The following is a 14,322-nucleotide window of genomic DNA, read 5'->3' as shown; positions in this document are numbered from 1 at the left end:
AGCAGAAATAGATCTTGTGCTAGGAAACAGGAGCACAGTAATTCTGTAGATTACTCCTGAATACATTTTTAATAAGGTATAATTACCTTCAGTGTTACATACAGGCCTGTCAGTTTGACCTCAGTGCCTGGGAAGGTCATGGAGCAGATTGTCTTGAGTGCCATCACACAGCACCTACAGGACAACCAGATGATCAGGCTGTCAGCATGAGTTTATCAAAGGTGGGTCGTGCTTGACAAACCTGATCTCCTTGAATGACAAGTTGGTGAGGGAAACACTGAATGTTGTCTACCTAGATTTCAATAAGGCTTTTGGCAATGTTTCCCACAGCATTCTCCTGAAGAAGCTGACTGCTAATGGCTCGGATGGGCATATGCTTTGTTGGATTAAAAACTAGCTGGGAGGCTGGGCCTAAAGAGTTGTGGTGAATGGAGTTAAATCCAGCTGGAGGCCAGTCACAAGTGGTGTTCCCCAACGCTCAGTACTGGGGCCAGTTCTTTTCAATATCTTTATCAGTTATCTGAATGAGGGGATTGAGTGCATCCTCAGTAAATTCACAGATGACACCAAGTTAGGCACAAGTGTTGATCTGCTCAAGGGTAGGAGGACTCTGCAGACAGAAACAAACTGGATGAGATAAGGCAAAGTGTTGGATCCTGCACTGGGGGCACAACAGCCCCAAGCAACAGGCTGGGGAAAGAGTGGTTGAAACACTGCCAGGAGAAAAGGGACCTGGGGATACTGGTTGATAGTTGGCTGAATATGAGCCAGCAGTGTGCTCAGGTGGCCAAGAAGGCCAACGGCATCCTAGCTTCTATCAGAAGTAAGTGTGGCCAACAGGATTTGGGAAGTCATTGTCACTCTGTGCTCAGCTCTGATGAATACTCCTTGAATACTGTGTTCAATTTTAGGCCCCTCACTACAAGATGGACATCAAGGTCCTGGATTGTGTCCAAAGAACGGCAGTGAAGCTGGGGAAGAGTCTAGAGAACAAGTCTTCCAAGGAGCGGCTGAGGGAGCTGGGGTTGTTTAGCCCAGAGAAGAGGAGGCTCAGGGGAGACCTTATTGCATTCTACAATTACCTTAAAGAAGATTATACTGAGACAAGGCTCAGGCTTTTCTCCCAAGCACCAAGCAATAAGACGAGGGGAAATGGCCTCATGCTGTTCCAGGGAAGGTTTAGGTTGAATATTAGGAGAAATTTTTTTTAGTGAAAGGATTGTGGAGCATTTGAGCAGGTTGCCCTGGGAAGTGGTTGAATCATCACCCCTGGAGGTCTTGAAGAAACGTGTAGACATAGTGTTTAGTGACGTGATTTAATGGTGGACTTGGCAGTGCTGCGTTAAGGATGATCTTAGAGGTCTTTTCCAACCTGAATGAGTCTATCATTCTGTGATTTGTTCCAATGTGTACACCAACATAATCTATTGTTGTTTAACAGAAGATCGCACGTAGCACTTTTTTGAAGATATTGGCCAACTGGACTTCAACTTTTTCATTACAAATGTAAATTCCTTTATTCTTCCTGTATTTAACTCTGAGAAGAATATATATAAATCTGCCTCCTTTCCCTATGAATAGTGGGGCACAAACAAAACACTGGAGGAATGCTTCTAAAACTTCTACAAAAGCAAACCATGGTTAAGTTATCCTTCTAGCAAGGAGGAAGACATCAAAACTAAACAAAAATAAAAATACTAAGTGCAAAATCAAAGATCCATAGAAACATAGAATAGTTTGGATTGGAAGGGACCCTTAAAGACCGTGTAGTCCAACACCCCTGTCATGAACATGGACACCTTTCACTAGATGATGTTGACCAAAGCTCTGTCCAACCTTGAGTGCTTCCAGGGATAGGTCATCCTCAACTTCTCTTGGCAGCCTGTTCTAGTGTCTCACCACCCTCACAGAAATTAATTTCTTCCTTGTACATAACCTATATTTACTCTCTTTCAAATAAAACCATTACCCGTTGTCATATCACGACAGGCCCTACTAGAAAGTGTTTCTCCACCTACCTTATAAGCCCTTTACAGAAATGAAAAGATGCAGTAACATCTCCCAAGAGCCTTCATTTCTCCAGGCTAAACCCCAGCTCTCTCAGCTTTTATTCGTAGGACAGGTGCTCCAGTCCTCTGATAACTTTTCTAGCCCTCCTCCAGTCCCACTCTAGCAGGTCCACATCTCTCTTGTGATGGGGACTTAAGAACTGGATGCAGTACTCCAGATGGGGTCTCAAAAGGGTAGAGCGGGAGAATCATCTCCCTCATTCTGCCGGTCAAGCTTCTTTGTACACGACAATTAAAATTGAATTATTAAAATTATGTGTCATGACCTTTCTACTATACAGATAACTCCTTCTACGACTATTCTGGATTCTTTTTTGAAAAAGGCAAACTATGATTCTTTTCCTACTTTTCTAGTTAACAAACTTCTTAGTAAAGTCAGATATTCCTAGTACAGTCCAAAAGCAGTAACAGAGTCAAACATGTACAACACACAAAAATAAAAAACATAGCATAGCATTGGTAAATGTACCTTAACCTTTGATTTATAGACAGTGATTTTAAGAGGCAGGCCTGGAACCGAATGAAAGGCTTTGAAATATTTTTTTTTAACTCTCTTGGTTTGGTTTTGGCATTAAACCACCTCAACGATTTGTTCCACTGGTGGAAATGTAAGGTGAATCCAACCCTATAGCTTCAGTTTTCTTCAACCAAGAGATGCTAGTCTTTCAGTATAATTTCTAAATTTATTTGTACATATAAGATTTTCAACAGAAAGTTCTTAATCTGGTGCTGATTTTCAATACCAGCTTTTAGTCCCCTGTCTACCCTCATCACACTGGTTAACTTCATTACACATTTGGATTTGATTTGTGCCTCTTCAATTCCATCGATTTTAAGAAACCTTTAGATGATGGTGATAAGCAAGGGATATAAGTAACATCAATAAATACAAAGAAATAACTTTAAGCAAATACACTAAAAATTTGGGGAAGAAAAGAAAAAAAACACTGATGTAGTTATATGTAAATCCAAAGGAAGGAGTAATTATTTAATGCAGTTTCAGTACATTAGATTTTTACTATCTGAATCACCAGTCATAAGTTGTGAGGTGAAAAAAAAAAAGAAAGAATCAGAGGGGGGAAAACATATAGGATCATATTTACTTGTCTTTTCCTAGCCAAACTGGTTCATTTGTAAAATGTTTCCTGTATATGTTATGTTTTCATGTAATTTACTAAAAGGAAAACTGAAGTTCTATCAGCTGTAGCTCAGTGTAATACATCATTCTAAGCAGCTCTTAAGGGTAGCTGCAACCTCAAATTGTTCCAATACTACCCATGCCTCAATCATTTATTCCAACAGTTCCAGGCCTATATTGTTATGACCTGGGTGTAAAGCTGCAAGGTCCATCTGGCCAACTTTATCTTCTCACCAGATATGCTTTTTTCCCATCTAATCTAAATTTGGATCAGAAATATTTCAAAACAAATCCAAGCTATGTGACACCTCTATAATTTTACAACATAAATTAGTGTAATACATTACTTCGCGGTTTTCATATTTCTACATTGACATATTTCTCATCAGTGGTTTGCATTAATGGGATTTAAAAAAGTATGCAGACTAGTCTTGTAGTCATACACTAAAATGCTTCAGGACTATAAAAAACATCACCCAAAACTCAGAAGAAAGGATGACAGAAAGAATAAATGATAACATAAACAGGAGAATTAAATAGAAATCCATGTTCAGGTTTGGCTGGATTTATATTTTTTCATTTTCACTGAAAGTTAATGAAAAGAAGACAAAGGGAAAAACAGTTTCCCTTTTAGTTGCTGTATTCACCTAACTCTACGTCTGTTATGATAAATAATTAATAGCTAATGTTTTTGTGCAATGCTTAAAGCCCCAAATTCCCAGTTTCACAGCCCTGCCACAATTTCATATAGTTAAATCTCTCTCCACCATGGCCAAACAGACCACAGAAATCACATCAGGAACTTTACTTCCTTTCCTGTTTATGTTAATTTTTTGGTTGTTTGTTTTGTTTTGTTTCAAGATAAGCCTTATCACAACCCAACTATATAACAAGTTAAACATAACAGATAGTAGAACTGCAATAGTACGGAAAAAGCAGTGAAGACTTTTATTGACTGTGGCATGCTTCTGCTCAAAAATAACTGATAGTTTTTAATTCCCTGTAGACCAGAAAAAAGTCACAATTTAAAGAACCTTCAGAATACTCCTTCTTCTCCTAAGCTTTCTGCCTTGTTTAACACTGGCTGGATAACTTGGAAATTAAGGCAAAATTAAGACTCCCTGCATGGAACTTAGATTTCCCTTTGAAAAACACTATCTGAACATCAGAAACGTGTTCTTACTGTGAGGGTAACTGAACACCAGAACCAGCTGCTCACAGATGTTTTGGAGTCACACTCCTCCTTCAAAAACTGCCTGGACTTTGTGCTGGGCAACCTGCTCTAGATAGTTGTGTTTGAGCAGGGCAGTTGGACCAGTTAACCTCCAGATGTCTCTTCCAACCCAAACTATTCTAGAATGCTGTGATTCTTTCCTGCCTTTACAACAAGTAAAGTTAATGCTTGGCAGTATTCCTGCCAATAATAACTGGGATATCTGAGAAGACAAGAGCTGGAATATTTTGACATGTTTTCTACCCTGCTATGTGAAAGTAGCCTGAATTCTTAATTGGCAAAAGCAGGTTATTCATTCTTTATACCAGCTCAGCTCTGCTGTGCTGAAATGTTCAAAACAATGAAAACCTCATTTCCACATCCCATGCACAGACCTCATGTTTGGATGAAAATCAACATTCTTTTCCATGCTCTGCTTCTCAACCTCATCATCCTGGAAATAAAAGAGTAGAACAAAAACTCTGACTTAAATGGTTCTTAGCTTAATCTAGTTCTCAATTGTTTACTGTCTCCACCAACGGTATTAAACACTGAAGTCAAAACAAAAATAATCAGAACAGCTGGCATAATAAAGAGAAATATATTTATTTTATCCTTAAATCCCACTTATAAGTAGCTATTAACACTTTTAACCGAGCAACAACACTTCCCTGCAGGGCTGAAAACAAGACAATTATTTACATCTCTTCCTAGACCAGGGCGTAAGTGTAGCATAGATACACCAAATCACAAAATCACAGAATATCCTGAGTTGGAAGGGACCCAGAAAGATCACTGCATCCAACTCCTGGCTCCAGATAAGGCTACACCAAAAAATCAATCCCTAAGTCTGAAAGTACTGTCCAATTATGTCTTGAACTCTGTCAGGCTTGGTGCTGTGACCACTGCCCTGGGGAGCCTGCCCCAGCACTAGACCACCCTCTTGATGAAGAACCACTTCCTAACACCCAGTCTGACCCTCCCCTGTCCCGGCTCCATGCTGTTCCCTCTGGCCCTGTCTCTGTCCCCAGACAGCAGAGCTCAGCACCTGCCCCTCTGCTGCCCCTGTGAAGGAGCTGCAGGCCGCCATGAGGCCTCCCCTCAGCCTCCTCTGCTCTGGGCTGAACAAACTCAGGGATATCAGCCACTCCCTCGTATGTCTTCCCCTCCAGACCCTTCACCATCCTCACTGCCCTATTTTCAACACTCTCTAGTAGTTTTGTGTCCTTATACTGTGGTACCCCAAACTGCACTAAGTACTAGAGGTGAGGCCACACCAGAGTAGATTAGAGCAGGACAATCACTTCCCTCAACCAGCTAGCGATGCTGGAGACCGCAGGGCTGGTCTCCAGCCTCTTGACCCCTAGTCTTTATGTATATTCAAGATTGCCCATCCCTGGCACTTGCTCTTGCTAAATTTCACATGGTCAGTGCTTGCCTAGACCTCTATTATGTCAAGCTCTCTTTGCAAGGCTTCTCTGCTCAGTCAAGTCACCAGCTCTTCCTAATCTAGCATCATCTGCAAGCTTACTGCATACTCCACTCCTGTGTCCAGAGCATTTATAAAAACTTTGAAGAGAACTAGCCCTAATATGGAATCTTGCAGAACCCCACTAGTAGCTAGTCACCAGCTCGATGTAAACCCATTTATTATAACATTTTTGGCCCAACCTATCAGCTAATTTTTCACCCAATGTGTTTTGTATTTGCCCAACTATATGCCGGATGGTTTTTCCAGAAGGATACTATGAGACACAAAATCAAAAGCTTTGATTAAAACAAACAAACAAAACGCACCTACTAGCTTCCCTTGGTCAGCATGACTCCTGAAAAACAGATAAATTTACCATTTTTGACAGCAGAAAGAACATAACAGGGGTCTGAGTTTCAGCAGGATTTTATGCTTGCCAGTAAACGTATTGATTGCATGGCTAAAAAAAAAAATATAATCAGCATGTCACAGGTCATTCTTAAAAGCCTTTTTCTTAACAGAGATATGACTCTTAGTGTATCTGCTTTGGAACATGGCTAGCTAAACGTCTCGTGACAGTTATCTCCCTGTAAATAAAGAAAATGAAAATATGTACCTTATGAAGGAATTTCATATTGCTTGGACTGCCATCTCAGAGATGTGAAGCAGCATGGACAACTTTTGCATCACTGATTTCAGTTACTCTTACCAAATACACAGCCAATACCTAATTAAAAACATAATAAATGGGCAGTGAGGTACAAAATATAATCTTAAAAACTAATTTATCTGACACCTAACTCACTGCTTTCTTTTCAAAAATTGATGTCACAGTTTAGAAACCACAATTTTAAACAGCTTTATATTTAAGTGCAATTTCACTAGTTTAATATCTCTGTAAATTGCTTTTGTAAACACAGACTATAATGACATATTATGCCACAGATCTATCTTGAAATACTGCTCTACAATGCATGGCCTCACCATGACAGGTTAATTATGAAAGCATCCCAAGAGATTTAAGAATTAGCCAGTTGTCCTTGGTGGATTAGCAAAAGAAAATAAGTTTTCTATACATGAGAATGCACTAAATAAAAAGCAGTGTTTCAATTTTATTTTCGTAAGTGACAACAGGCATTCCACATAGGCACACAGTATACCTTTGGTATTTTTTTTCTAGGTTTCTTTCATTATAGTGCTGTCAATCTTAAATAGCTTTAGGCAAAAAGGAGATAAAACAAACAACTTTCATTTAAGCTTGCAGCTTTCTCAGTCTGAAGCAAGAGGTAAAAGTTGCTTGTTCTGTGATTTTGTTTTTGTGCATATACATTACAAAACCCCTAAATAAATAGCAAACCAATATATTGTTGTTTTTCCACTGAATATTTCCTTATTAACACTTAAGTCTGAAGGCCTTCATAAACTCATTTGTGTCCTTGGTTAACTAATATAACTACAGAAATCTGGCCACTCATTTAGAACTATCCTTACTCTTCAGTGTGTTGGCAAGTTATTTTTTTTTTTTTTTTTCTTTTTTTTTTTTTAAGAGAAAATCCAACAGTTGCTGGATTATAAGGGCATATAAACTCATGTATAAACTACATGTATTACCAATAGTGCTTACTGTTTCACCAGTCAGTAGTTACACAGTCCAAGGCCCTGGAGTGAATTTAAATCCTAAAATTATTTTCACACATCCTTATTTTACTTGTATGATTAGCCAAGTAAGTTTAAACACATGAAAGGAGTTTAAAATATATGGTTTGTGTCAGGCACCAAGCACACAGCAGAATTCCTGGAAAGTATTACTGAATTTAAGGATTTTGTTTTGCCTTCTATTATAAGCGCATTATCACTCACTTCCACGGGCTTATTATTGTTGATAACTATTGCTCATCTAACAGAGTGCTGAATCATGCAGTCTTAAATAATTACTTTATATATTTATGTTCTTCTGTGTAGGATGATCTTTGATGTTAGTAGATGAATCATGACTCTCAGCTGAAGGTGGGCAAAGCCCAGAAGAACAGCCTCTATGAAGGAAGTGTTATATCAGCCAAGCAGTATTCTTGTTTCCTTACTACGAACTCTTTTAACTCTTAAGTATTAGACGCTAAGATCAGGAGAAAGTAGAAGGCACAGAAAAATAATTCTGAGATAATCCTACTCATAAAAGACTTCTTTTGGCATCAGTGATAGCTACCAAATTCAATGTACTCTTGTTTCAAAAAAGTAACCTTTAAAGATTATATAACTGTGATATTGAAAGAGTTTACTGAACAAACAGACAAAAGAAAATCACAAGCAATCTTAAAAACTAGTAAGTTAGCTACAAATGTTTTTTGTTTGTTTGTTTGTTTGTTTTGTTTTGTTTTGTTTTTCAGAAACACAAGGAATGAATGGTGGCAAACTTACATGTGCTGGTTATGCACATGTAGACAAAATGCAATGATACTTGGTAATCCTAGTCTTGTTAAGTGTAACTTTTGAATAAAACAGTGCTGTACGAATTAATTTCCTGAAATCGCTAAAGTCATGGGAATTAAAAAGCTTCCTCTAATTTCAACATCAAGAGGCTTGAGTTGTACACACTGGCTTTACACACTACTTTAACAAGCACTGCAGTGAATCCATACAGCCAAATAATTCATACCCTCATAATTCAGGAAACTTAACTATAGTCTAGGTCTTATCTGGCCCAAGAGTCCAAATGTCCAGAGGTGGACGTAAATCACTTCAGTTTCAACAAAGCCATCCACCCTGAGACTGCTGTTGACAGCTGGGCTGAAGCAAAGAACAACTGAAGACAGCTATGAGGTTTGCTTCCAAGAAATCACACTTGTATTCAAAACAATGACATTAGTGTGGACACAACCCCACAACAGCAGACAGCAAAGCTAATTAGTGATACTAGTCCAAAGAAAAACTCTGCTGTAAATAAAGTACATTTAAATTATATCAGTGTCATTTTGTTGTAACAAAGATTCATGATCTACAAACTAGCATCTAAAATATATGTATCTACGAACTGTCCAATGATTTTTTAAAGACTAGCAATAAAAACATTATTGAAAAATACTGCACTCTGGTCTTCACGACAAGCTATTACATAGACCAAATTTATCCAGAGCTTATGAAAAATGGAAGCATGATGTTAACTAACTACTACAGCTTCTCTGAAACACGGAACGGGTTCATAGATCAAATTCCTCAAGAAGAGGAAAAAGCCTGCCAAAAACCTCATACAGTCTCTGTGCATCATCTGCATTAGTGAGGGTGCTCCATTTACAAAGAATAAGCGGCAGGGAAAAATATGACACTCATGAAATTTAGAATCCCTTTCTAGTTCTTTTTGAATGATTTGTAGAAGCAACATTATTCACTGCTCTAAGAAAGGACAGGCACTATGTTTCCATATAAGCTACTAACAGCTAATGTGTGTTTCTATGGCTTCTGTCATGCAGCATGGAGAGGGGATGTATTAGTTTCTCATAAATACATTACTGTCAAGGTGTAAATGAAATAGAGTATCATTTATAACAGACTCGTTGACATTCTCTTTAACTAGACCATTTTGAACAAAAATTCTTTAATAAATATTCTTTAAAAAAATTAATCAGAGGCAGGTTGGATCAATACACAATTATGAAACATCACTTTTCAATTTCACCTAATTATATTTCTGTATTCTGCTTCTATTATATATATTTATACCTCTCTGGAAATTCAGAATAACAAAAAGAGAGAAGATTTACCTTCCTTAAGTTTATGGGGAGTCTGCATTGTGTAAGGATCCACATGAACCTGACTGCAAGAAAAAATTACTCTTACTTACGAGGAACAGCTAAGGGAGCTTGGGATTGTTTAGCCTGGAGAAGAGCTCAGGGGTGACTTTATCACTCTCTATAGGTGTAATGGGTTTATGTGGCAAGGTTTTGGTAGCAGGGGGCCATAGGGATGGTTTCTGTGAGAAGGATCTAGAAGCTGCCCCATGTTTGGTAAGGGCCCCACTGCTGACCAGAGCTGAGCCAATAAGCAATGTTGTTTTGCGCATCTGTGAGAGCATATTTAAGACAGGGAAAAAACGCTGTACCACACAGCAGCTGGGAGAGTGAGAGGAGTGAGGAACCTTGCAGGCCTTGCAGCCAAGGTCAGTGATGAAGGAGGGGGAGAGGTGCTCCAGGCACCGGAGCAGAGGTCCCCTGTGGCCTGTGGTGAGGACCATGGTGAAGCAGGCTGTCCCCCTGCAGCCCATGGAGTACCACAGTGGAGCAGGGTTCCACGCTGCAGCCTGTGGAGGAGACCACAGTGGAACAGGTGGACCTGCACTGACGGAGGCTGCTGCCTGTGGAAGACCCCTGCCGGAGCAGATTCCGGGCCGGACCTGTAGCCCGTGGAGAGGAGCCCACACAGGAGCAGGTGACCTGGCAGGAGCTGCTGCCCATGGGGGACCCAGGTTGGAGCAGTTTTCTCCTGAGGGATGGACCCTGTGGTACAGACCCATATCTGGAGCAGTTCTGGAAGAGCTGCTGCCTGTGGGAAGCCCACGCCAGATCAGTTCATCAAGGACTGCATCCCGTGGGTGGGACCCCACAGCACAGAGGACGAGAGTGACCGAGAAGGAGCAGCAGAGAAGAAGTGCTGTAGACTGACCATAACCCCCATTCCCCCGTTCCCCTGCGCTGCTCAGGGGGAGGAGGTGGAAGAGGGTGGATGGGGGGGGAAGGTGCTTTTGGTTTCTTTCCTTTGTTTCTCACTTCTCTAGCTTGTTAGTAATAAGCAATAAATCTTTACTATCTCCCTATGCCGAGTCTGTTTTGCCCGTTACCATAATTACGGCATGATCTACTTGTCCTTATCTCAACCTCTGAGACCTTTTCATCGTATTTTCTCCCCGTTCCTCTTTGAGGAGGGGGAGTGAGAGAGCGGCTGTGGTGGAGCTCGGCTGCCCACCTGAGTAAAACCACCACAATAGGTACCTTAAAGGAGGCTGTAGCGAGGTGGAGATTGATCTATTCTCCCATGTGTCTGGTGCTAGGATGAGGTGGAATGAGCTAGAGTTGCACCAGGAAAGGTTGAGTTTGGATATTAGGAAAAACTTCTTTACTGAAAGGATTGTTGGAATGGGCTGCCAAGGGAAGTGGTGGAGGCATCATCCCTGGAGGTCTTTAAAAGATGCTTAGATGTAGAGCTTAGTGATATGGTTAAGAGGAGAACTTGTTAGTGTTAGGTCAGAGGTTGGAGTAGGTGATCTTGGAGGTCTCTTCTGTGATTCTGTGATACTTAAAATCACATTTTGATGAAATATACACATGCATCTGATATATTTGATCTTGATCCTACTGAGATGCCCAGACATTACAGACAATAGAAAGGTATATAGCATTGATAGTTCTCAACACATTTGCATTGTCTTTACTTTAAAAGTAGATTTATAAAAATTTCTTCCATTACCTAGAATCATAGAAAATCCCAAGTTGGAAGGGACCCATACGGATCATTTAGTCCAAATTACCTGTAATTTTAATTAACAGAAACATACAAAATTACAGAAATTATTAAGAACAAAATACAATATATTTTCATATCAAACCAAACTAAGCAAGTATTTTACCATCAAGGTAAATTCATTGCATTTTACTGATGAGGAAACTGAGAAAAAAGTATACTAATATTGTAGTTCTCCAAGGTGACAAGAACTTAAAATTAAGAGCAGCAGATGAATGTTAACACTAAAAAATTGTTACAGAAGGCATGACTTAGGCTAAAATAGAGGTTACAACTAAATATAAATAGAGGGAACAACTAAATCTCAATTTCTGCATATCAGAAGGCTTCCAGGTAAAAATTACTAGATCAGTCTAACTTACATCAGAAACAAAACTTTCACCTTGTACAAAGTATGCAGTAAAATGACTGTTCTCTCACTGCAGGAAAAGGAAAAAAAGAATGAATTATCATTGCAAGACTGCCAGAAACTGTATATTTTACTTTGTTCTGTGATTTATCTCTCATTTCCAATTCAGCTCAAAACACAATGATGCTGACTAATGGCCTGAAACACAGCAGGTGACTGCATAAATTGAGATAGCTTTAGGACAAAACTACTAAATTCAACTTTTAACCCTAAGTGATGTTTGTAACATCCCAAGATATTATCTATCCCTACGATTAAATTAAAAAATAGATTTGATAAATCATACTAAATCATACTTCACACATAAATCACACCATCAATCACTAGAAGTAGTTCATTTGGTTAAGTATGCCCTCCTTTTGACATATGTAAGATGGTCATTCGACTTATCTGAATCTAGTTTAGATTAATACACAAAAAGAAAACGTTTTGTTATAAAACTCTTTCAACAAGGTATTATTACAATAATAGATGGAGAAGTTACTACTTTTACATGCTGTGTCTGAAATTATCAGTCAGAAATGGAGTATTACATCAAGGAAAAATTACTCAGCGGGGTTTGGCCTTGCTTCTGTAATACTCTTTAAACTTCTCCTACTGTATTTAAAATGACCTTAAAACATTTTAAAATACTATTAATTAATACAGAGCACAACACTAGGGCAGTCAGGAAACCTATTACTTTTATTGTGGAAAAGAAAAATACTGAAGGGGAGTACCGAAACAAGGAGTTACTAAGACTTAACACCCCACTTTGCTCTATTGTCTCAATTTACTGTGGTGGATTTCAGGTTATCAAAAAGAAAACAAACAGCTCTTGTCTGTCACATGTTAAAAGGCTGTATGTGAGGCAGAAGAATATTTGCAACCACGCAAAGCAGTGTATATACTACATGCCCTGAAGGAGCATATTATAGAGAAAGGTGAAACCACAACATAACAAACACACCCAGACATTCATCACCTTTCTTCAACATCCACATGTTAATGACTCACATTTTTAAAACCACAGGCATGGTTAACTCCTTTTAAATGAGCTTCAGAGGTCAATGCCTCACTTACTGATGTCTCTTGAATTTTTATCCAACAGTGAAAAGTGGAAAGCCAGCATACTTAATGCTGAATCAAAATATTTGCTCATCATAAAAACACACAATTATCACAAATTTGAATGAATTATGTGCAGATTTACAGGCTATGGAATGTTGTGTCACATCAGACTCAAATGACTGGATCACAGTCTTACAGTTCTTACATCATCACCTCATTTGAATAGGACTAGCCCATCCTGTACAGTTTCCAAAGAACTTACAAAGCAACCAGTTAGTTTTCTGTTTTTTGTTTGTTTGTTTTTGTTTTTTTGTTTTGTTTTCCTCATTCTGTGTAGGGAAAGGAAGAAATGGAATTCATACCTCTACATAAACACCTTATTTATTGATGTCTTTCTTGTGGAGAAGGTTTATCCTTATACAAAAATATCCACACACCAAACTAAGATGTATTCTTCCATTCAGCCATTGCAGGCTGAACAATGTATTATCATCTCATACTAAGATATTTGTCACTATATTGAAAATATTAGTGGTTTAAAAAATTATTTTTTTTTAACCATCAGTCTGGTTATACACATTCTAGATTGTTAATTTTCTGCCTGTATTTTCAAATGCGTATTTTGTACTCATTTGTATGAAGTCTGCATGCTCACCATCTCACTGGGTGTATGAATGTTTTATGGGAATACATCTCGGTGCAGGAGGCACAGAAATTAATTTACACACTCAAAGTGCTGCAGCTTTAGCTTTCTGAATTCCTCAATGGAGTATATTTTTTTGAAAGGTAAAAAAGAAGTCATATCTGACAGAAGATTTTTTTCTTATTAGGAAACAAAAGCTATTTGCTGTCCAACTTAGTTTTGCAACAAGTATTTTGATGATTTATTGTGTTATTACTTGCTATAGTTTTTGAAGCTGTGAGGTGAATGATCTGGAAGTTATTTCCCTTTATTTAATTACCAAAGTATACCTGCAGCATGTTAGCCTTTGGAATCCTTATTTGTTTCTATTTGATTTCTATTTTTGAAGTCTTTCATGGAAGACTCTAGACTGCAGAACTGTTTGCAGTAATAAAACCATGAGCTTTGCATATTTTGAAAACCTCACGTGACAGTTCAAAAGTTTCTGTGTAAGATCTTAGTATCTCTAAGATCATTATTTACTTGTATGCCTTAATTAAAATCAGATTCCTCTTATTCCTTCTGCTAGATTCAATTCCAAGCTGCCACATACATGTAGGCGAACTTTGTTTTCTTGACAAAAACACCTCACACTACACCTCAACTAGTTCTATAGATCCCTGACAGAACAAAAAATGAGGTTTTAAAAGTCCCAGTCAATTCTGACTTTCTTCTTTTCTTATTATTTAATACTGTGAAATATCATCACAGATAGCATTGCATAGGCCTTTGGTTATTCCCTCTTAAATTATTACTAAAATAACAGGGGGGGGGCAAAAATG

General features: G+C 38.5%; 1 protein-coding gene across 6 annotated transcripts in view; it reads right to left on the bottom strand.

Moving 5' to 3' along the window:
• LINGO2 (leucine rich repeat and Ig domain containing 2) overlaps nt 1-14,322 on the bottom strand; it is a 575,497-nt gene that overhangs the window by 533,191 nt on the left and 27,984 nt on the right. The window contains exon 2 of one of the 6 annotated variants that reach the window (XM_084505342.1): nt 6,508-6,618. The exons of 4 other annotated variants lie outside the window; for them this stretch is intronic. The gene's annotated coding sequence lies outside the window, so the exon portion shown is untranslated. Of the gene's footprint in view, nt 1-86; nt 125-6,507; nt 6,619-14,322 lie in introns of those variants that run through there. One more of the 6 variants, XM_084505343.1, reaches the window with a different exon arrangement.

Source organism: Aythya ferina, assembly GCF_964211825.1.
Source record: "Aythya ferina genome assembly, chromosome: Z".
Classification (NCBI taxonomy): domain Eukaryota; kingdom Metazoa; phylum Chordata; class Aves; order Anseriformes; family Anatidae; genus Aythya; species Aythya ferina.
The sequence above is the reverse complement of the archived record's forward strand: the minus strand, read 5'-3'. Positions and strand labels throughout refer to the sequence as shown.